Below are 25,793 nucleotides of genomic sequence, written 5' to 3'. Positions count from 1 at the left end.
GCCCTGTGTTCCCGGTCGCAGAAATCTGATGCCCTCCACAGAGTTGAAATTCCTTATCTTTAGCTCCTTCCCCACGGTTTTTCCATCCCTCCTCCTTGCACGACACATCCCCCCATGGGGATGCCCAGTACAGCACCTTTCCTGTATTCCAGAACTCCTCCCTGGAAACATGTGACCGCAGCTTATATGGGAAGCCTGCCCCCTGCCAATGCAAATCAATGATTGGTCAGAACTCCCCACATGAACCACCTGCCACTCAGGTCTCAAGTCCAGCCTCCCTTCCAGAACAATCCCACTGAAAGCAGGAGAGGATCTCTGAGCCAGAGTGTAGGTGGCCACACCCCCCACTATACTGACACTCCCATTCTCAGATCAAAACAGCCAGGCCTGGAATGAAAACATAGGCCTAGCTAAATTTACCTGTATCTCAGCCCTGTAACTAGAAAACTACTAATCTAGAACCTACCTGAACGTAGAGATGCAACTATATATTTATGGGACAAACTCAAGTCTTTCCTCCTTGATCTCTGTGTTCCAACCCCTAGCATACATCTTTCATAATCCAATGTTCAAACCTGGGTTTAGACATAAGGGCTTTTAAACGGTGGCTGGATAAGGGAATGTACCGCATTGGCCACTTTTTCACCGCATCTTGCTCAGCCACTGCATTAAAAAACTGGAACTACCAGACTCTGAGCAATTTAGATTCCATCAAATCTCACACTTTTTACAAACATTGTGGACATACAAACCCGACCCCCCGAACTTCACACTGTACGAGCAATGGTGTGGTCAAGCCACAGAGCAAAGTGGTGGTATTTCTACAATCTACATATCACTAGTGACAATCTCTACTAAACCCACATTTATGATAGCATGAGAAAATTACATTCATTAACAGTGGGACTTGGAGGTCTAGAATAGTGCTTCTTCAGATTCTTCAAAGGAATATACAATCTCTTTATTAGAAGCAAGTCTGAAGGTTGCTACAAGATGGTATATAACCCCAACAAGACTTGCAAGATTCTTCCCTTCCCCTTCACCTCTATGCTTTAGAGACTGCAAAATGATGGGTTCAATGACCCACATATGGTGGGAATGTCCAAAAATTTTAGATTATTGGAACAAAGTTTACCTAATCTGTAGTCACAGGATATTCGATCCCCAAATCTCCTTCAGTATCCCTTTTAAATTTACACATTCTGAAAATCCCAAAATATAGCCAAAAGCTCATAGTTACATAGTAGGTGAGGTTGAAAAAAGACAAGTTCATCAAGTCTAACCTATGACATCTCATGTTTTTTATCCTGTTGGGAGCCAAGATATCTATAGCCAAAGCCTGGAAACCCAGAATCTCCATTCTAGCCAACAAAAGGACAATCTCTTGCATAATGCCACAAGAGAAAATGTTAAGCACCTTACAGGACACAGTAAAACAGTTCAAAGCGACATGGGAACTGTGGGGGCATCACGTGGGTTGCTGATTCCAGGAGATGTCCAGAATTGAGCAGGGGAGGGGTGGTTCTGGGTGATTGGCTAATCTAAATATAGTATTTCTCTTGTCTCCTCTTTGGAGTTTCCTTTATTTCTTTAATCCGTATTTAGTTCTAAAAATGACAATAACATATGACTGAAGCCTGAGGAGGTCCTTCATGAAGAGAATTTCCAGTTCGAAGTATAACATGTATGTAACCCAAATAGAATACTTCTAGGTTTACAAATGTTTCACTGTATTCAGTTCCGTCGTTCGCCGCGGCGGACTTACGTGTTTAATGTATACAAGAACTTTAACCTTTGGTGACACGTTTATCATGTGATACAGGACAGCCAATTGAGACATGACAGCACATGGACACTTGTACATTCCCCCTAACCTATAAATACACCCGATCCGGTGGCCATTTTACATTCTTTCTTCTGTTAAGATAGGGACAGGTTCCTGTGTGGAGTAGGGAGAGATAAACCACTAGCTATTTGGTACACAAAAGTTCTTTTCAGGACTGGTATAGGTGTTAGGTGTTGATAGGTTTGCTGTGCTGCTGATTCTTGCAGCAGCCTGAGTGTCTTTTGTTAGTTTAGAGAAAGGGAAAGGACGGTGTATGCTACAGGGACAGCCAGATTAGTCTTTCATCATCATCATCATCATCATCATCATTAGCTGTTACTATCAAGGTCCACAAAAGAGCTGTTCCAGTAACCACTAATCGTTCTCTTTTTTTGCCAATTTGTATAGGGACAGGAAGGAAGCAGTGTTGTCAGGCAGTGAGGGTAATTTTAAAGACTTGCTGTTATTATTAGTTCCACAAAGGTTCTTTTCAGGACTGGTATCAGTGGTACAGTAATAGGCTTGTACATGTATAATATTCTTTCTTCCAAATATAGAAAGGATATTATACTTGACTGCTGCCCTTCTGCTGCAGTCTGCTAAACATTCACAACTCACTTGTTCCACAAAAGTTCTTATAAGGACTGGTAACTTGGTATAGGGTGCTACGGTACATAGGCTTGAGTGCGGTACAGTCTGCTGTTCTGTAAGGACCGCTATCGGTCCACAATAGATAGGGTTGACGTGCACCACTGCTGACCGCTGCCCTATACTGCAGCAGTCCTTCAGCGGTATAGGGACTGACGTACAGTCTGCTAATCACTAACACACAACCTGCTTGTTCCACAAAAGTTCTTATAAGGACTGGTAACTTGGTATAGGGTGCTACGGTACATAGGCTTGAGTGCGGTACAGTCTGCTGTTCTGTAAGGACCGCTATCGGTCCACAATAGATAGGGTTGACGTGCACCACTGCTGACCGCTGCCCTATACTGCAGCAGTCCTTCAGCGGTATAGGGACTGACGTACAGTCTGCTAAACACTAATACACAACCTGCTTGGTCCACAAAAGTTCTTATAAGGACTGGTAACTTGGTATAGGGTGCTACGGTACATAGGCTTGAGTGCGGTACAGTCTGCTGTTCTGTAAGGACCGCTATCGGTCCACAATAGATAGGGTTGACGTGCACCACTGCTGACCGCTGCCCTATACTGCAGCAGTCCTTCAGCGGTATAGGGACTGACGTACAGTCTGCTAAACACTAATACACAACCTGCTTGGTCCACAAAAGTTCTTATAAGGACTGGTAACTTGGTATAGGGTGCTACGGTACATAGGCTTGAGTGCGGTACAGTCTGCTGTTCTGTAAGGACCGCTATCGGTCCACAATAGATAGGGTTGACGTGCACCACTGCTGACCGCTCACCTATACTGCAGCAGTCCTTCAGCGGTATAGGGACTGACGTACAGTCTGCTAATCACTAACACACAACCTGCTTGTTCCACAAAAGTTCTTATAAGGACTGGTAACTTGGTATAGGGTGCTACGGTACATAGGCTTGAGTGCGGTACAGTCTGCTGTTCTGTAAGGACCGCTATCGGTCCACAATAGATAGGGTTGACGTGCACCACTGCTGACCGCTGCCCTATACTGCAGCAGTCCTTCAGCGGTATAGGGACTGACGTACAGTCTGCTAAACACTAACACACAACCTGCTTGGTCCACAAAAGTTCTTATAAGGACTGGTAACTTGGTATAGGGTGCTACGGTACATAGGCTTGAGTGCGGTACAGTCTGCTGTTCTGTAAGGACCGCTATCGGTCCACAATAGATAGGGTTGACGTGCACCACTGCTGACCGCTGCCCTATACTGCAGCAGTCCTTCAGCGGTATAGGGACTGACGTACAGTCTGCTAAACACTAATACACAACCTGCTTGGTCCACAAAAGTTCTTATAAGGACTGGTAACTTGGTATAGGGTGCTACGGTACATAGGCTTGAGTGCGGTACAGTCTGCTGTTCTGTAAGGACCGCTATCGGTCCACAATAGATAGGGTTGACGTGCACCACTGCTGACCGCTCACCTATACTGCAGCAGTCCTTCAGCGGTATAGGGACTGACGTACAGTCTGCTAATCACTAACACACAACCTGCTTGTTCCACAAAAGTTCTTATAAGGACTGGTAACTTGGTATAGGGTGCTACGGTACATAGGCTTGAGTGCGGTACAGTCTGCTGTTCTGTAAGGACCGCTATCGGTCCACAATAGATAGGGTTGACGTGCACCACTGCTGACCGCTGCCCTATACTGCAGCAGTCCTTCAGCGGTATAGGGACTGACGTACAGTCTGCTAAACACTAATACACAACCTGCTTGGTCCACAAAAGTTCTTATAAGGACTGGTAACTTGGTATAGGGTGCTACGGTACATAGGCTTGAGTGCGGTACAGTCTGCTGTTCTGTAAGGACCGCTATCGGTCCACAATAGATAGGGTTGACGTGCACCACTGCTGACCGCTGCCCTATACTGCAGCAGTCCTTCAGCGGTATAGGGACTGACGTACAGTCTGCTAAACACTAATACACAACCTGCTTGGTCCACAAAAGTTCTTATAAGGACTGGTAACTTGGTATAGGGTGCTACGGTACATAGGCTTGAGTGCGGTACAGTCTGCTGTTCTGTAAGGACCGCTATCGGTCCACAATAGATAGGGTTGACGTGCACCACTGCTGACCGCTCACCTATACTGCAGCAGTCCTTCAGCGGTATAGGGACTGACGTACAGTCTGCTAATCACTAACACACAACCTGCTTGTTCCACAAAAGTTCTTATAAGGACTGGTAACTTGGTATAGGGTGCTACGGTACATAGGCTTGAGTGCGGTACAGTCTGCTGTTCTGTAAGGACCGCTATCGGTCCACAATAGATAGGGTTGACGTGCACCACTGCTGACCGCTGCCCTATACTGCAGCAGTCCTTCAGCGGTATAGGGACTGACGTACAGTCTGCTAAACACTAATACACAACCTGCTTGGTCCACAAAAGTTCTTATAAGGACTGGTAACTTGGTATAGGGTGCTACGGTACATAGGCTTGAGTGCGGTACAGTCTGCTGTTCTGTAAGGACCGCTATCGGTCCACAATAGATAGGGTTGACGTGCACCACTGCTGACCGCTCACCTATACTGCAGCAGTCCTTCAGCGGTATAGGGACTAAGAGTTTTGTCACAGGGTCATTTAAAAAATGACATGCAGAGGAAGAGGCAGGCCCTTCCGCAGGGGTGGTAGGGGTAGGGCAGGAGCAACAGGCTTGAGCCAAAGTGGGAAGTTGCAGAAGGTGCGTTCAATTACTTTAAAGGATGCACCAGACTTGGTTGAGTGGCTCGCTCAGCCTTACTCTTCTGCACCCTCCTCATCCTCTCGATCTGCACCCTCTTCTTCACTCTCTGCTATGTGCACCCCCAAAGACACTACCACCAACAACACGACCACCACCACCACCACCACATACCTTCCGCTTGAGTCACTGGAATTATTTTCCGATCCATATCAAGAGGACATTTCTGATGCGCAGCCACTCTTGGTATTGGATCAGGAAGAGGAGGTAGCAACAAGCGCTACTCAGCAGTCTGACGCCAGTACCCAGATCAGCCCAAGGAGGAGGTTGGTCCCCGGTGTTGCTGCCTACTCTACTTATAGCGGTGGGGAAGGTGACGTTGATGATGACGTGTCTAGTGATGTCACGTGGGTGCCCACAAGAGAGGAAGAGGAGGGGAGTTCAGAGGGAGATATGGACCAGCAGATAGGGAGGAGAAGCAGCAATGACTTACATTGCACAGCAGGGACAAAGCAGACTGCAAATGTATCAGGAGCGAGTCATCGACCATGTACGGTCACATCTGGCGCTCCCAGGACACCGGCACATGGCTCCGCAGTGTGGGCTTTTTTTAACGTGTCCGCTGCTGACAATAGCGTTGCCATCTGCAATCTTTGCAGTCAACGCGTTAGTCGCGGTAAGCCCAATACTCACCTAGGGACGACCGCCTTAAGAAGGCACATGAGCAGCCATCACCGAGCCCAGTGGGAGCAACGGAACACACAAAGCCACACTGCAGGCTCTCACCGTCCAGCCTCGTCTTCTACTTCTCCTTCTCCTCTCTCCTCACAATTGTCCTCCACTCCACCTTCCATCACGCCAAGCTCACATTTTTCTGCAAAAAGGCAGGCTTCCGTGGGCCTAATGTTTGAGCGTAAAAAAATGATGACGCCGGATAACCCTCTTGCCCAACGGTTGGCGGCTGGCTTGTCAGAACTCATAGCCCGCCAACTACTGCCATATAAACTGGTGGACTCGGAGGCCTTTCGCAAATTTGTGGCCATTGGAACACCACAATGGAAGGTCCCAGGAAGGAAGTATTTCTCAGAGAAGGGCATCCCAGAGCTATATGGCCATGTTCAGCGGCAAGTGAATGTATCTCTGGCACACAGTGTCGGTGCCAAGATACATCTGACCACAGACACGTGGTCTAGCAAACACGGGCAGGGAAGGTATATCAGTTTTACTGCCCACTGGGTGAACCTTCTGACGGCCGTCAAGCATGTAACCCGTGGCACCCGTGTAGATTTGGTTTTACCGCCACGGATTGCATGCAGGCCTGACTCTTCTTCTCCTCCTCCTACTCCATCCTCCTCCCTCTCCTCCTCAGCTGCCTCCTCCTTTTCCGCTGCTAGCGTCTCTTCCACTGCACCGCCCAAGCTCCCCAGAACCTATTCCACATGCCAGGTGAGACGTTGCCATGCCGTGCTGCGTCTGTTGTGCCTGGAAGCAAAGAGCCACACTGGCCCGGCACTCCTTTCAGCTTTGCGTTCACAGGCAGATGAGTGGCTAACACCGCTCAATTTGACAGTTGGTAAAGTGGTGTGTGACAACGGTGCCAATCTGCTTAGCGCATTGAAACAGGGCAAAATCACGCACGTGCCGTGCATGGCACACGTCTTAAACTTGGTCGTGCAGCGATTCCTTGTCAAATACCCTGGGGTCCAGGACATCTTGCGGCAGGCAAGGAAAATCTCGGCCCATTTCAGAAGATCTTACACGGCCATGGCTCGCCTTGCTGACATTCAGCGGCGACACCATCTGCCGGTCAGACGTCTTATTTGCGATTGCCCGACGCGATGGAACTCAACCTTCTATATGCTTGATAGGCTGCTCCAGCAGAAACGTGCAGTTAACGTCTACCTGTATGAACTCTGCGAAAGAAACGGTTCTGGGGAGCTGGGTTTTTTTTCACCGCGCCAGTGGCTGCTCATGCGCGACACATGCAGACTTCTGCGGCCATTTGAGGAGATCACCAAACTGGTCAGTCGCAGCCATGGCGCCATCAGTGACATGGTACCTTATGCCTTCTTTCTGGAGCGTGCATTGCGTCGTGTCATTGATCAGGCTGTGGAGGAGCAGGAGCGGGAAGATGAGGAAGTCGCAATGCTGGATGAATTCCCAGGGGGGGCTACTCTATCTGAGACAAGTCAACAACAGGAGTCTGATGAGGAGTCAGAGGAGGATGGTGCCGGGGCGGATGAGCAGGAGCAAGAAGAGCATGCTTTAAACCTTTCTGGGATCCCTGTTGTGCGAGGATGGGGAGAGGAGAATGAAGAGGACGACATTATCCTGGATGATGAGCAGGAGCCAGGCCACCACACCGCTTCCACTTTAGTGCAAATGGGGGCCTTCATGCTCCAGTGTTTTAATAGGGACCCCCGTATAAAAAGCATGAGGGTCAAGGACCAGTACTGGGTGGCAACGTACTTAGACCCCCGGTACAAACACAAAATGGCGGAAATGTTACCGCCGTCGCAGAGGGCTGTCAGAATGCAGCACTTCCAGGCCTTGCTTCGAGAAATGCTGCATTCTGCTTTTGCGTGCGCTGGCAGAGGAGCAATTCCCACTCCCAGAGAAGGATTTGCGGGTACCAATCCAACAGCGCCTGCAAGAAGAGGCCGGTTTGAAGATGTGTTGGTGACTTCGGATATGAGGTCATTCTTTCAGCCGACCCATCGACAGGTGTCATCCGGATCCAGCATCAGGGAACGCCTAGACCGTCAGGTGTCCGACTACATTGGGTTAACGGCCGATGTGGACGCTCTGAGGAGTGATGAACCCCTAGACTACTGGGTGGGCAGGCTTGACCTCTGGCCAGAGCTTGCCCAATTTGCAATCGAACTGTTGGCTTGCCCCTCATCCAGTGTCCTGTCCGAAAGGACGTTCAGCGCAGCAGGGGGGATTGTGACCGATAAGCGTACTCGCCTAGCTCACCACAGTGTTAACTACCTCACATTTCTAAAAATGAATGAGGCATGGATCTCGGAGGAATTCAACACATGTGATCAGTAGACCATGTATATGTCTATAAACAATTTTTGGAATCAAGCACACAGACCTTCTTAATTCATTTGGCTCACTTCCCTGACCCAAAAAAGCACACCGTACTATATGCCCCTACCCTCCTCTTTGAAGAGGTTGAGCGGTGTCATATTTCTACTGGGGCTGCTTATTATGAGGGGTTCCCACCATCCCTGTGCTGTGCTGACTTCCTCCTGGGTGTTCTTATTATGAGGGGCTCCCACCATCCCTGTGCTGTGCTGACTTCCTCCTGGGGGTTCTTATTATGAGGGGATCACACCATCCCTGTGCTGTGCTGACTTCCTCCTGGGGCTGCTTACGGTGCTGCTGTCAGCGCTGTATGTCACGGAGCTGCTGTCAGCGCTGTATGTCACGGAGCTGCTGTCAGCGCTGTATGTCACGGAGCTGCTGTCAGCGCTGTATGTCACGGAGCTGCTGTCAGCGCTGTATGTCACGGAGCTGCTGTCAGCGCTGTATGTCACGGAGCTGCTGTCAGCGCTGTATGTCACGGAGCTGCTGTCAGCGCTGTATGTCACGGAGCTGCTGTCAGCGCTGTATGTCACGGAGCTGCTGTCAGCGCTGTATGTCACGGAGCTGCTGTCAGCGCTGTATGTCACGGTGCTGCTGTCAGCGCTGTATGTCACGGAGCTGCTGTCAGCGCTGTATGTCACGGAGCTGCTGTCAGTGCTGTATGTCACGGAGCTGCTGTCAGCGCTGTATGTCACGGAGCTGCTGTCAGCGCTGTATGTCACGGAGCTGCTGTCAGCGCTGTATGTCACGGTGCTGCTGTCAGCGCTGTATGTCACGGAGCTGCTGTCAGCGCTGTATGTCACGGAGCTGCTGTCAGCGCTGTATGTCACGGAGCTGCTGTCAGCGCTGTATGTCACGGAGCTGCTGTCAGCGCTGTATGTCACGGAGCTGCTGTCAGCGCTGTATGTCACGGTGCTGATGTCAGTGCTCTGTATTACGGTGCTGCTGTCAGTGCTCTGTATCTCCTGCACCCTCTTGTTTGCCTACCCTGGTCCCTGACCTTCCCTCTCCTCCATTGCCTTCATTAGCTCCATAGTCCTGAATTGTCAGAACAATTTCCCAAATAAAAAAAAAATGCTTGTAGTTATCGATCCCAAATTCACCTCATACATGTATTATGCTATTGTCCAGGTGGTGGGACTACGTGCTACCCCCTAATAATTACCCCGTGGCCGCAAATTCGACCTAAAGGTTTGCGAAATTCGCCTCCCATTGAAGTCAATGGAGCCCGCGGCGAACGGTCGTTTTCGCGAACGTTTGTGTCCGTTCGCGTTTCGCGTTCGCGAAACGTCCCGTCGGAAGTTCGTCCATCACTATTCATGAAGAGAATTTCCAGTTCGAAGTATAACATGTATGTAACCCAAATAGAATACTTCTAGGTTTACAAATGTTTCACTGTATTCAGAGAATTAAGTACTAGGGCTAAGATACCCACTTAGTCCTACATTATTATATGTTATAGGGTTTTTAGTCCTCTTAGCCCTTGTACACACGGTCGGAGAATCCGTTGGAATGTGTCCTATCGGACCGTGTTGTCGGATAATCCGACTGTGTGTGGTATGCATCGGACTGTTTCCGTCGGAATATCTGTTGGACCAAATTTTCTAACTTGCTGGAAATTTTCCGACAAACAGGTCCGATCGGACATACTCCGATCATGTGTAGCCTACTCCGACGGACAAAGTGCCACGCATACTCACATTCAAATACCCGACACGGAAGCGCTCGTTCAGGTAAAACTACTGCTCGTAAGCGATATAGCACAATCGTCACGCTGCAATGTTAAAAATTCTTTCATCAAGCGCATTCTCTTGTTCTTTGCAATGCTGCAAGAACAAACTTCTTTTGATGCTCATAGTCACACACACTTCTCCCGAACTTATTTCATTACTCTTTTTTTTAACCATTTCAGCAATACAATTTTAGTTTGCGTCACATCTACACAATTTTAGATTTTGTTTATTCTTTTTTGGATGTTTTTTTTTTTTTGGAATTCCCTAAAAATCTCCTTTAACCACTTTCAGACCGGACCATTTTGCTGGTAAATGACCAGAGGTCTTTTTACACTTTGGCACTGCGCTGCTTTAACTGGTAATTGCGCGGTCATGCAATGTTGTACCCAAACAAAATTTGCGTCCTTTTCTTCCCACAAATAGAGCTTTCTTTTGATGGTATTTGATTGCCTCTGCGATTTTTATTTTTTGCGATATAAACGTAAAAAGACCGCAAATTTTGAAAAAAAATGATATTTTCTACTTTTTGTTATTAGAAAAATCCAATAAACTCAATTTTAGTCATACATTTAGGCCAAAATGTATTCAGCCACATGTCTTTGGTAAAAAAAAAGTCAATAATTGTATATTTATTGGTTTGCGCAAAAGTTGTCACATCTACAAACTAAGGTACGTTTTCTGGAATTTACGCAGCTTTTAGTTTACGACTGCCTATCTCATTTCTTGAGGTGCTAAAATGACAGGGCAGTACAAAACCCCCCCAAATGACCCCATTTTGGAAAGTAGACCCCCTAAGGAAATTGATAAGAGGCATGTTGAGCCCATTGAATATTTTATTTTTTTGCCTCAAGCGATTGAATAATGACAAAAAAAAAATTTTTTTTTTTTTTTTACACAAAGTTGTCACTAAATGATATATTGCTCACACATGCTATGGGCGTATGTGAAATGACACCCCAAAATAAATTCTGCTGCTTCTCCTGAGTACGGGGATACCACATATGTGGGACTTTTTGGGAGCCTAGCCGCGTACAGGGCCCCGAAAACCAAGCACCGCCTTCAGGCTTTCTAAGGGCGTAAATTTTTGATTTCACGCCTCACTACCTATTACAGTTTTGAAGGCCATAAAATGCCAAGATGGCACAAAACCCCCACAAATGACCCCATTTTAGAAAGTAGACACCCCAAGCTATTTGCTGAGAGGCATGTTGAGTCCATGGAATATTTTATATTTTGCCACAAGTTGCGGGAAAATTACAAACTTTTTTTTTTTTTTTTTTTTTTCACAAAGTTGTCACTAAATGATATATTGCTCATGCATGCCATGGGCATATGTGAAATGACACCCCAAAATAAATTCTGCTGCTTCTCCTGAGTACGGGGATACCACATATGTGGGACTTTTTGGGAGCCTAGCCGCGTACGGGGCCCCGAAAACCAAGCACCGCCTTCAGGCTTTCTAAGGGCGTAATTTTTTGAGTTCACTTCTCACTACCTATTACAGTTTTGAAGGCCATAAAATGCCAAGATGGCACAAAACCCCCACAAATGACCCCATTTTAGAAAGTAGACACCCCAAGCTATTTGCTGAGAGGCATGTTGAGTCCATGGAATATTTTATATTTTGCCACAAGTTGCGGGAAAATTACAAACTTTTTTTTTTTTTCACAAAGTTGTCACTAAATGATATATTGCTCACGCATGCCATGGGCATATGTGAAATGACACCCCAAAATAAATTCTGCTGCTTCTCCTGAGTACGGGGATACCACATATGTGGGACTTTTTGGGAGCCTAGCCGCGTACGGGGCCCCAAAAACCAAGCACCGCCTTCAGGCTTTCTAAGGGCGTTACAGTTTTGAAGGCCATAAAATGCCAAGATGGCACAAACCCCCCCCCCCCAAATGACCCCATTTTAGAAAGTAGACACCCCTAAATTTAGGGGTACACTAGTGAGACTAGGTAATAAATGGCGGGTGCCCTGAAACTATAAAAAAATAACTAACCAACCAGCGTCACCTGTAACAGTTATATGGTGATCACTGGTGAAAGGGTTAACTAGGGGGCAATCAGGGGGCTTTATGCGGTAGTATATGGGGGTCCCTGGCGCTATAAAAAGCTGCGGCGAACCTAAATACCTACCTGCCTAACTAGCGTCACCTGTGACACTAATACAGCGATCAGAAAAACGATCGCTTATTAGGCTGGGTTCACACTGGAGCGATGCGGGAACGCCACGAATGCGCGGCGGGTTCCCGCATCGCATGCCTCCCGGCGGCAGTTCACACTGCCCTATGCGAACTGCTGGGAGTGTCAGTGAAATGTTAATGACACCCCCAGATCAGTTCGCATATCGCAGTGCGATCTGCAAACTTGGATCGCATGGTGTGAACACCCATGCGATCCGATTCTGCTGCGGACCAAAAAAAGGGTCCCGTGCGAGTTTGCGGCGGGTGCGGCGGGTGCGACACGAATTCAGCCATACTATCTGTATAGCTGAACTCGAATCGCACAGAGATCGGATGTGATTTGCACTGCAGTGCGGTGCGAATCACATCCGTTCTCATAAACCGCTGCAATGTGAACCCAGCCTTAGTGACACTGGCGACGGGGGGTGATCACGGGGTTAAACCTTTATTGGGGGGGTTAGGGGGGTACCTTAGAACTAAAGGGGGCTAACCCTAACTGCCCTAACAGTTATTAGTCACAAATGACACCTGCCGGGTGATCAGGGGGTTAAACCTTTATTAGGTAATAAATGGCGGGTGCCCTGAAACTATAAAAAAATAACTAACCAACCAGCGTCACCTGTAACAGTTATATGGTGATCACTGGTGAAAGGGTTAACTAGGGGGCAATCAGGGGGCTTTATGCGGTAGTATATGGGGGTCCCTAGCGCTATAAAAAGCTGCGGCGAACCTAAATACCTACCTGCCTAACTAGCGTCACCTGTGACACTAATACGGCGATCAGAAAAATGATCGCTTATTAGGCTGGGTTCACACTGGAGCGATGCGGAAACGCCGCGAATCCGCGGCGGGTTCCCGCATCGCATGCCTCCCGGCGGCAGTTCACACTGCCCTATGCGAACTGCTGGGAGTGTCAGTGAAATGTTACTGACACCCCCAGATCAGTTCGCATATCGCAGTGCGATCTGCAAACTCGGATCGCATGGTGTGAACACCCATGCGATCCGATTCTGCTGCGGGCCAAAAAAAGGGTCCCGTGCGAATTTGCGGCGGGTGCGGCGGGTGTGGCGGGTGCGGCGGGTGCGGCGAATGGCTGAACTCGAATCGCACAGAGATCGGATGTGATTTGCACTGCAGTGCGGTGCGAATCACATTCGTTCTCATAAACCGCTGCAATGTGAACCCAGCCTTAGTGACACTGGCGACGGGGGGTGATCACGGGGTTAAACCTTTATTGGGGGGGTTAGGGGGGTACATTAGAACTAAAGGGGGCTAACCCTAACTGCCCTAACAGTTATTACAGTCACAAATGACACCAATGCAAAAAAAAAAAAAAAAAAAAAAAAAATGACATTGGTGTCACTGTGACTGGGGGGGCAGGGGTAATTGGGGGGGTGATCGGGGGGTAAAGGGGGGGTGTGAGTGTGCCTGGCATGTTCTACTGTGTGTGGGATGTGTTGGTGCAACTCACTGATCCGCTCTCCTCCGTGTCGGAACGAAAAATACCGACACGGAGGAGAGAATACATCACTTCCTCTCCTGTGTTTACATTACAGGAGAGGAAGTGATGTCACCGGGGATTTCCATTCGTCGGGAGCGATCGCGAGGGGGTGGCCATGAATGAATGGCCGTCCCCTCGTCCGGGATCGCTCCCGAACGAAAACCGACCGCCGCAGGCACCGGGCGGGGGCCCGATCGGGCCCCCGACCCGCGGGAGGCAAATCACGTACATGTACGTGCTTATGCCTGCCCGTGCCATTCTGCCGACGTACATCGGCGTGAGGCGGTCGGCAAGTGGTTAAAGACAGTTTGCTAATTTCTCCTTTTTTTGGGGTGTTTTGTGTATGTAAACTTACCACAACATTATTGTATTTTTGATATCTATTTTTTATTTTTTAATCTACAGGAGGTTGTTTATTGTTGGTACCCCTTGTTATTCATTTCACTTATTTTTTTGGAAATGTACCTGCCTGCTCACAAATAAACTGGCCTTTTGGAAGGAAAACACAAGTATTCCATCAATCAAAAAAACCTTTATTTTGGTCGCAATAAACTAAAAAGAGGAATGCAGCGCTGGAGAAACTTGTTACTTTGGTGCAGCCTTTGGCCCCCAGGACAGACATGAACAAATTAGAATATAAAAAATTGGTGGCCTGAGGAGTACATATCTCAGGGAGAGAAGTCTGGTCCAGAAGTCCTAGAGAACAGGAAATTCAGATGCCATTTATGTCCCCAGGATGTGGATCTTCAAGAGGCTGCATCTTCTGGCAGACCAGACTGAACCCAGGCCATCACTCACTCGTCTTCCTTGGGCAATTCCCACCAGGCATCCTTTGAGGCTGTGTCTGTGCTCCTGTAGTTGAGGCAGGAGGAGGAGGGCATTGGTCGACCTCCTGGCTGCCACTTGCCACAGCCTCCCCCCGACTGAGGTCTTCCTGTGTATGAAAAGGGGACATAGTTTTAATTTTTTGATCATCAATCACACCATTTTGTGCTCCTGGCTTTTGATAATTGAATGTTACCAAATAGAACAGACTATCATTCTGAGCCCAGCCTTTTTCTTTCCCGTCTCAATCATTTTTGGTCACTACTGTCTCTTGAGATGTAAATCACTTTGATAAATCACAACTTACTGATCAATAAGAACATCTATTTAACATCATTCAATGTAACACAAGAAATATGTTCAACAATGCAATACCTGGCTCAAGCTGGGCCCCACCACATGTTGCTGCCTGGAAGGCCCAGGTTGGACGTTGGAAGCCTCAGTTGGGGGTGAAGGATGCCTTGAAGGAAGACTGGAGAGTGGTGGCCTGAGTGGTGGCCTGGGTACCCCCTGGTCTACCAGAAAATGCAGGCTGTCAAAGTGAACCATCCTGGGGTAATAAACAGCATCTGTATCTCTAGCTCTAAAGGACTCCAGGTGCTTCTTTCTCTCCCTGAAATATGAAATCCTCATGGCCCCAATTTTCCTATTCAGATAGGCCATGTCTGCCGTGGGGACCATGATCCGCACCAAAGAAAGCAGTTTCTCCAGCATTGTGTTCCTCTTTGTTATGTCGGCATAAAACTCGTTGTGGAACTGCCACAGGCAGGGCATCTCCTTGTAGATTTCTAGGAATAGCCCCATAAAAATTTGGTTTTGGAATGGATCCATATTGTCTGCAAGACACAACACAAGACAAACCCTCAAATACTAATAATGCCATTAAAAACTCTCCTAATCTTGTCCCAACATCGGCCTATATAGAAGCTGTCTAGTCTAGTGAAGCACCAAGTTAAAAATGTTACCTTTGTTTGCACGTTTGTCGCATCCGCGCCTCACTCTCTTCCCAGATCGTACGGACGATACACGCGTGTTGCGGTTTACATACATGCGTGAAACTACGCCCGCCCCTGACGTTCTTTCTAGACTATTCCCCGCCCCTTCGCTTCTGGCACAGTGGGGAGAGCACATGGCGGAGAGAACGCAGGTGCGCACTAATAATAGTTCCACTAACGAGGAGGAGGGTGAGGAAAGCCCGGAGTCTGAAACGTCCCGATCCAGGAAGACAAGATTTAAGGCCTCAAATATTTCTTTTGGAGAGATGTTGGAGATGGTCGACATATTGAACAGGACCGACTATGATGGGAAGTATGGACCTTACCCAAACCCAAATATCAGAAAGGCCAAGATCATGTCTAAAGTTGTGAAGAGTCTTCCTAAGAATTTTGGGGTACGCCGATCCAAGGATCAACTGAGAAAACGCTGGTCAGACCTGAAACTGAGGGAGCACGAGCAGTACCTAAGGATCAAGCGTGTTCTTAAAAAAAGTAAGTAGTTGTCGTATGTTCATATGATTATTCTTGCTTGCATACTGCTCCATGTGCTTTGATTTCATGTTGTGCATTTTAAAATGGCCACTTTCAAGTTCATGGTTTCATTCGTTCATAAGAAACATCGTTCTGCAGGGAAGTATTCCAGCTTAACAAAGTGTCCCCAATAATGTTCTCACATTGGAACTCGGCCAAAAAACAAAATTGTACAACACTTCCAAGCAATGCTTCAGATTCCTATTTCTGCCCTCTGTGTGCTAATTATTCTTTGTTTACATTCTCATAGGGGAGAGAAGACTCGGCAAGTATGAGGACACCAGGGACCACACCCCTCCCAAAAAAGGCCAACTTCCAAAAGCACAAACAGAGGAGCAGGAGGAGGAGGAAGGAGAGATCGTGGAGGTTGGGCAAATTGTCACCACAACAGGTGAGTGTTGGAGAACAAAGCTTCCGGTAAGCTCAGCAATGTATGTCACCATATTTTTATTACATGGTGTGGTTTTTTGCTTTGTTTTGTAGGTGATGTGGAAGAAGATTCCCGTTTTACCAGTGAAAGTGCCCAGATCCTGATTGGGGAGATAATGGGGTGCAATCGGGATTTGGAAAATATACAGCAAAACATCAATGATGTTAAAAATAAAATGAAGAACATCATTGATGTTTTGGGGAGAGTGTGAAACACCAAAAAATAGATAGGGTTTTATTTTTGCTATTTTAAAAACAAAATGTTGTATTTATCGAAATTACAAATTTGGAAAATGCACAGAGTTTGTCAACATGTGCTATCTCCCATCATGGGGGATCAATGTACGTGTTTTGTGTAAAGTGTCTGAGATGAAGGGGTTGCAGCCCCAAAGTATGTACATTGATCCCCCATGATGGGAGATAGCACATGTTGACACACTCTGTGCATCTTCCAAATTTGGATTTTTCAGGGGCCACACCCCATGTGATGAAGGCAATATCAGCCCAGTTTGTACATACTCATGTCTGATATTGTCTTCACTTTTCAAAGTTGAACTTTGTAAGTTCCTGTGTTCTGTATTTTACGGTTTGATATATGCCTGTTTACACAAAAACAACAAGTAAACAAAATTCTGATTAAACTCTGTTTTGGATACACACAATTTCTTGATTTGTTGTAAAAACCTTTTTGAAACGCACATGTGAATGTGCTTGTATTAAAAAGTTACATTTTCAACAATGTGTGGCTTCCTTTTTCATTGCGCCAAAAATGTATTTGTAGTAAAATTTTAGTTTGTGCTGAAAAGGAGTGTGATTTAATAAAGGCAACTCCACTTTGCTCTCCAAGTGCAGTTTCAGGTGTACTTTTGCAGTGCACTTGTAGTGCATAGTGGATGTGTCTTTAGTAAAAAGCACCCACAGTGAGGTGTAAATTTGGACAATCATGCCATTTTCCTGCCATGGTGCTAAAAATGAGCACGATTTTGGTCAGTAATGCACTACATACATTAGTTACAAAAAGAAGGTGTGTGTGTAGCAGACCCACAACATAATAACATTATCTGAAGAAGAGACTGTGCCCTCATCTCGCTCTGAACTTGAGTTTTCACTGTTGGTGAAAAAGGCACAACTTGAAAAAAACTGGCAAAGTAGGAGGCCATAGTCTGCCATTCCTGTGGCGTTGAAGGACACTGTGTAATGATACATGAACAAAAATTTGTAATTTGACAAATCAACATTGCAAACAGATTAGACACCCACATTTTTGGTCAAAATTAGTATAACATTTTGGGAAATGAGTATTTAAAGCCTAAAGTATAAGGTCCCCTTATGAGAGTCATCACCCCCCCCCCCCCCCATCTGATGTGCCCTTGCTAAAAAATGAGGGGGGATGTTTAGGACAGGTAACCCTCTCCACTTGATTGAGACCTGAATGCCTAAATAATGTGTGATACTTTGTGAAGCCCCTCCTTACTTACACTATTGGCAGCCCACGGGACAGGTAAGAAGTGTCATAACAAAATGAAACAAAATGGAAGCACATTTTTACATTCTGCTATTACATATCAAGATAATTAAATGAAAATATTGAGGCAGGCCCTTGTACTACATGCTTAGGTGAACTCGTCCATAAATATGATCATCAAAAAGGTAGGTATAGTGTGTATTGGGTTTTGTAAAGTCATCAGATAGAGGATTGCTATCAGCTGAGCTAGCAGTTGGGGGGAGGGGGGTTACAAATGAGTTTGGCGCAACCCCAAAAATTTCAAAAATTTCACTCTGCATGAATTGAAGCACACACATCACATTTGTAGACATTTTAGGGGGTGTTTAGGGGAAAGCAATACTATGGAGCTGACAAAAAACATTGGTAAGTGACTAGACTATAGTTTTATGGGCTAAGAAGAGCATGGTGGGGAAGTTAGTGAGGCAAATCTACTATACTAACACAAGATCAGCAGAAGGAGCCCAAAGGGTGCCGGACGTGGTGCTGAACTTCCCTTTTCTAGTCCCGCCGTACACTGCTTACGTCACCGCGTTCTTGGCAACCGCAAATTCCGACAACTTGGTCCGACTGTGTGTATGCAACAGTTTCGGACACAATGCGTCGGAAACAATCCGTCGGACAAAATCCAATGGATTTGGTTGGCAGAATGTCCGACCGTGTGTACAAGGGCTTAGCCCTCAAGCCTCCCGATATTAGCGCTTTGAACTATTCTCAGTAAAGAACATTTCAAAGTAAACCTTAAGGAGCTTTTTTTTTTTTCCCGTTCTTCACATTATAACTGTTGGGTTACTGTTCTCAGTTGGCTTTATTGGCCTGTCGGATTATTATTATCAAGGAAGGTGATACTTAAAGATAGTGGAGTTGCCTACCACCCTTCATAGTTAGTTCTCATTTGGGACACTGGTAGCAGTGGTTACTCACGATTAGATTATACCCACTGTACAAGTTGACTGGATAGGTCTATCTCATTAATGTTATACTTATTCTTCTTTTCATATTGTACCTCGATATTTACCTGAGAAGGTCTTTGTCAATTATTTTGTTGTGACAGTTTCTTTTGTTGAAAAACCAAATGAAACTCTTTGAAAGAAATCATGCAATGTGGAACTATCTCTTGGAAGACGTGTCCTCCGTGCATGGGGGTCTTTCCTCTGGTTTCTCCATCTATTCAAGCCCACGCTGCGGAGATTGGAACAAAGATATGTTACAGCATGAGCAAAGATGGACTTTTAAACTTAATGCTACTCCCCCCCACCTCAATTTTTTTCTTACCCCCTCCCCCATGCTTATTCTTATAAAGTTCTATATTGACTGTAAATTCTATTTAAAGTCTTCATGAAAAAAACTTTTTTGTATCTATATTTATTCTCACTAGATTGGCTTTTGTGCAACCTTTGTATAAGAACACAGATAAGAAAATGTAAATATTTTCCATTTTATATACAGCACTGTACAACATTATTTATTTATTTATGTTGTCTGTATTCTTTGTAACTGCTGCTGTCTTCTCCTTATCATCCATTAGAGGGTTTGACACCAACCCTTTGTTTGTCCGTTACACACAGGCCATTCCCCTGGCTCTCCTGATGGGCAGGTATGGCTTTTTGTTGGTCCGGATGACCTGCGGTGAGGTTGGACAGAGGTGGGAGAATACCCTTTCCCTGCCCTAGGTGTCTACCGGTTGTCATGGTCAGGGCCACCATTGGGGGGATAGCCATACACATGTGATGGGCCCTGGCATCACGAGTTGCCCAGTCACTGGGGCCCAGACTAAGGAGACCAAATTGTTGCTGCCAGGAGCAGCCTGACCAGTTGGACACTCAAAGGACACAAACTGTAAAAATCCCAAGGCAGGCTTCCCCCTGTAGGTTTAGGTGTCTCCCATGCCCCAGCTCCCACCTGCTGTCCACCTGTGTATGAAAACTATTGGTTGCTAGGCCTGCCTAGCATCCTAACAACCAATCAGGTGCAGGGAGGCCCTGGGCAGCCTCTAGGGCTGCATTTCCCAACACTAGAACTTGCTGCTGTCTTGACATGGAGTCTGCCCTGAACATTCATCCAGTCTACTGGCCATTACTGATAAGAGCACAGCTGCAGCAGTCATTGCGGTCATGAGGCAGAGTCTGCTTCAGGCAGTGAGATGCGAGTGGGGGGGTTAGTGATGGGTGAGTGTATAGAATTGGTACATCCCCTACTTCTATTGCACCTATCCAGTATGTGTGTACTGTGTGCCTTTCACATTGGGGGCTGCACTCTTTTTATTCTAATTTCTTCCTGAGATTTCCCTATATTCTTTCTACTCTGGAGACATCCACTTATCTGGAAGCAGTATTCTTTTTAACTGATTTCTGATTTTTTTTTTGCTGTGATGTTGACCTGCTTTCTATCCAAGTGGCTGCCAAAAGGCTCCTCAATGATTTGTTAGAGTGATACTAAAGGGTATTATTGTTTTTCTTTAAAATAAAAAAGATACCATTCTTACCTGATGACCATCTCCTGTACTATGTCTGCAGTCTCTGACAATCTCCTGCAGTATGTCTGCAGTCTCTGACCATCTCCTGTACTATGTCTGCAGTCTCTGACCCTCTCTTGTAGAATGTCTACAGTCTCTGATTGCCTCCTGTACTATATCTATTGGAAGAAAATCACCTGGCTTTTAGGAAAAAACTCAAGACCTTCCTCTTTTAGCAGATGATCAAAGCTCGCCACAGCGCCTAGAGGCGATTCAGTTCGCATTGTGCACTATACAAGTATTTCATTCATTCATTCATCTGCAGTCCCTGACTATCCATTGTAATATATCTTCGGTCTCTGACCATCTGATGTAGTATGTCTGATGGGAGAGCGACAACCCTCCTTAGATATGTAGAATGTCTCTTGTAGAATGTCTGCTGTCTCTAACCATCTCCTGTAACTTGTCTGCAGTCTCTTACCATTTTCTGTAGTATGTCTGCAGTCTTTGACCCTCTCCTGTAATTTGTCTACAGTCTCTGACCATCTCCTGTAGTATGTCTGCAGTTTCTGACCCTCATCGGTAGTATGTCAGCAGTCTCTTACCATCTCCTTTAGTATTTCTGCAGTCTCTGACTGTATCTTGTAGTATGTCTGCGATATCTGACTCTCTCTACTATAAGAGAGTGTCCCTGACTCTCTCTTGTAATATGTCTGCATTCTCTGACCGCCTCCTGTAACATATCTTCAGTCTCTGACCATCTGATGTAGTATGTCTGATGGCAGAGCGGCAACCCTCCTTAGAGATGGCAGGGAAAAGATGGAGGTTCCCTCTGAGGTAAAACAAGGAATGGAGGCTGTGCTTGAGGTGACAGAGGCTGTCTATGAGGAGATGGAGGCTCCTCTTTGAGGGTCCTGCAACTGAAAAAATTCTCTAAGGGGACTTTAATGAAGATCACTGGAATTTCTACTATGTTATTACTACACAAAGAGCCTCCAAAATGTCTCAAATTGGCTCGGTTGAGGACATGGATCTTTGGACATCGCCAGGAAGTGACATCATTCTTCTGCGTCCCGCTTGCCACAGCGCTCCAAGCCTCGCTTTCACTATACATACACTGCTTCCACTGTAGCTGGCATTTCTAACTCAAACAGTGGAGACGCAGTGAGGAGCAACGGACAACTGTGGACTGGATAAACAGAATGACGGAGCGAATCATGTGATCTGATTTAATGCCCATACTTTTCGTGGAATATGTGAGGTGAAAATTTTACTGCTTTACAATAAATGTACATCTTTTAAGAAAATCATTCTGCACCCAGAGGCGCCCCTCTTTTCTGTTTTTATGTTGTAGTGTTTGGAAACTTGGTTTCGGTTTCCCCGTGGTGGCAGCCCTGCATGTGGAAATCTCCCAAAAGGACCAATTAACCCATACTGGACTAAATGCTAAGTGTATATTGGGACAATTGTTTCCTGTGTATGCACCATGTTTTTTTGAGGACTTTTCTCCTTTTTGATTAATATTATTTTTGGTGTTTTGCGCCTTTACTTGTCTTGGATCTTTGGACAGGCAAGTGTCCTTATATTAAAAGTCAGCAGCTAAAGGATTTGTAGCTGCTAACTTTAACTTTTTTGGGGGGAGCCTGGAGCTCCTCCTTAAGTTGAAAGAGTGTTAAAATAAAAGTGGGCGCATCGAAGTCCTCGTTGGGTTGGCTAGTGGGCAGGCCCTGGGAAATGTTGGTGGTCAGGCACAGGGGGATGGGGAGGAGCCCAGATATAAAGCTGTGTAAGCCTTTCAGTGCCCATCAGTGTAGCCTATCAGTGCCCACCAGTGCCATCTATGAGTGCCCATCAGCGCTGCCTATCAATGGCCATCGGGGCTGCATATCAGTGCCACCCATCAGTGCCGCCTATCATGGCCCATCAGTGCCACCTCATTGGTGCCACCTTATCAGTGCCCATCAGTGAGGGAGAAAACAAACTTTTTTACAAAATTTTATAACAGAAAGAAACAAAGAAAAACATTGTTTTCATCATTTTTGGTCTTTTTTTATTTGTTTAACAAAAAGAAAAAACACAGAGGTTAACAAATACCACCAAAATAAATCTCGATTTCTGGGAACAAAATGATAAAAATGTTGTTTGGGTACAGTGTTGCATGACCGCACAATTATCATTTAAAAAGTGACAGAGCTGAAAGCTGAAAATTGACTTGAGCAAGAAGAGGGGGGTAAGTGGCTGGTATTGAAGTGGTTAAAGAAATATTTTATTTGTATTGTTTCACTCTAAGCATTAATAAAATCATTGCTCCTGAAAAAACATCCATTTTAAAAACTTTTTTTTTTGCATTGTTACATTTTCCCTGGGGCAGTAACCAGTTCCCAAACACTTGTTATGGCAATAACATGAATATAAGCCTTTAAAATTAGCACTCTTGATTTTTCATGTTCATGTTCCATAGTCTTTAACGGTGCTCACATAATCGCACACATTTTTTGTCTGTTCGCATGTTCTGGTGCGAACCGAACCGGGAGGGTGTTTGGCTCACCCCTAGTCACTATTAATGATTAGTTGGATGTTTGGCTTGCACCTGACACATTCTTACAAACCAATGACTTCATCCATCCTTTTCATTTACATGGCTGGAAACTCCTGGTCACATAAGCAATGGGGTGGCTATAGGAGGACACATTACCCAAATATGGCCATGGCTGATGACAACTCAGGGAACCCCACCCCTCCTAAACCATACAAGGCTATATGCCCTCTGCCTAACCTAACCTTTATTGTTGAGGACAAGGGTCTCTTCCCTAAAATCCTGGTCTGGTGGTTATGGGGGCCTGTGGCTGGGGGGGATTATGAGTATGTTAAAGCCCCCTTTAACAATAAGGTGACACCCAGATACTGCCCCCCATGTATGTTGGTAAGGGGAATATAGTAACCTTACTTTTTCACAATATAAAGTAAGGTGTGAACAAAACTACAAACATAGTTATTGACAAGTCCTTTATTTTTTTTAAAAGTCTCACAAAGTAAATCTGTGTCAATCACAATGCCTGACACCCATCGATAGAATTAAAAAACAATGACCAAATGCAACCAGTATCAACAAAGGGGAAGCCATATAGCCAGGTTTTTAGTAAGGACACTGGATGAAATATGGTGAAATCCGTGTTGCAAGTTTTTTTTCCCCAGTGACTTGGTTCTTTGGCCTAAGACTGCTCTCAGAAAAAGGCTAAAGCACCCATGACCCCATTATAGGTAAGTGTAGCAGAAAAGGGCAAAGAGAGCAATGTAAAAAGAGGGCTGAAAAGATGATCATACTTAGGACAAGAAATTCCTCATGATATAGTAAAATTCTTATAGCAGTTTAGCAATTCAGTCACAGGGACCAAGGTCAGTAAAGGCCCGTACACACGGTCGGACTTTTTGACAACAAACATGCAAATTAGCTGTTTTGGAGCAACATCCGACTGTGTGTACGCTCCATCGGACAAACTTTTTCTGTTTTCATCTGACTTTTGTTGGCTGTGCGAACGGACAAACTTTCTGGCAACAAAAGTCCGATGGAGCAAAGTCCGACCGTGTGTACGCAAAAGCATCGGACTTTTGTACAAGGTACAAACACGCATGCTCAGAACCAATGCAAAAGATCAGACTACAATACAGAAGTTCACCAAAGGTGGCGCTGGAGTCATTGAACGTCCTCTTTTGAAGCAGCGTCAGTACGTTGTGACGTCATTACGTTCGTGTTTGTTGTCAAAAAGTCCGACCGTGTGTATGCAATACAAACTTGTGGACCACGCCCTTTGTACAAAAGTCCACGGAAAAGTTTGTACAAAGTCCGACCGTGTGTATGAGGCTTAAGGACCATACCAATACTCCTATGTAAACCAAAGAAACAATTCACATTTACAAATTTACAACCCCAAAAAAAAAAATATAAAAAAAAATATATATATATATATATATATATATATATATATATATATATATATATATATATATATTTATTTATTTATCCACATATCCCTAGAGTAGAAATGAGCCAAGTGCTGGTAAAGTCTATAGGACACAAACGTGAAAAATTAACAGTGCTCATTTTAAAGGTTTATATGCAAGTTATTGCAATAAAAAGTGTATGGGGATTGGGGACCTGGGCCCTGCCCCAGGGGACATGTATCAATGCAAAAAAGTTTTAAAAACTGATGTTTTTTCAGGAGCAGTGATTTTAATAATGCTTAAAATGAAACAATAAAAATGAAATATTCCTTTAAATACCATGCCTGGGGGGTATCTTTAATCTGCCTGTAAAGTAGCGCATATTTCCCATATTTATAACAGTACCACAGAAAAATTACATTTCTAAAGGAAAAAATGTCATTTAAAACTGCTTGCGGCTGTAATGTATTGTCGGATCCTGGCAATATAGATAAAAATCATTGAAAAAAAAGCATGGGTCCCACCCCCCCCAGTCCCTGTCCAGGCCCTTTGGGTCTGGTATGAATATTAAAGGAAACAATATTAAAATTGTCTTCTGTCATTTTTACTTTTTTTTTTTACACTTTTTGGTGAATGAGTAGGGGTACACTGTAACTGATGCCTATTCACATGGGGGGGTGGAATCTGGAGGCCACCTTGTTAAAGGGGGCTTCCAGATTCAAATAAGCCTCCTGCCCACAGACCCCCCACAACCACAGTGCAAGAGTTGTGGGGAAGAGGCCCTTGTCCCCATCAACAAGACAAGGTGTTTTGGGGGGAAACCAAAGCACCCTCCCCATGTTGAGGGCATGGGGCCTCTTGCCCCCCCTTTTCCTGCGGCCTGCCAGGTTGCGTGCTCGGATAAGGTTCTGGTATGGATTTTGGGGGGGCCCTCACACCATATTTTTTTCATTTTGGCACAGGGTTCCCCTTAAAATCCATACCAGACTGGTAATGGACGTTTTTTTCAATTATTTTTATGTATATAATTTATTAAAACAGCGAGGAGTTTTAAATTAAATGTTTTCCTTTAGAAATGTCATTTTGCTGCTCTCATTCATTACACTATGTATGGCAGCTATGTAAGCAGTCTTATATAGTGTGGGGCGTGGACTTAGCCCCCTGAGCCATGATAGGCCAAAGGCACCCTGCCTTCAGCCAATCATGGCTCTCACAGCAGAGCGTGCTGTGATTGGCCAAAGCATGCAGGTCAGGTGCATGCTTTGGCCAATCAACAGCCGTCAATGCACTGCGACCTCACGGGCACTCAAATTTCCCCTCATAATGTGCTTCATAATGTTCTTAATTTAGCGAGCGGGCAAACACCCAATGTTCGAGTCAAACTTACGTTCAGCTCAAACATCGGGCTCATCCCTACTCCAGAGTAA

Source organism: Lithobates pipiens, unplaced genomic scaffold (genome assembly GCF_037356315.1).
Source record: "Lithobates pipiens isolate NorthernLeopardFrog02 unplaced genomic scaffold, aLitPip1_a1.2 Scaffold_10, whole genome shotgun sequence".
Classification (NCBI taxonomy): domain Eukaryota; kingdom Metazoa; phylum Chordata; class Amphibia; order Anura; family Ranidae; genus Lithobates; species Lithobates pipiens.
Note: the sequence above shows the minus strand (reverse complement) of the source record.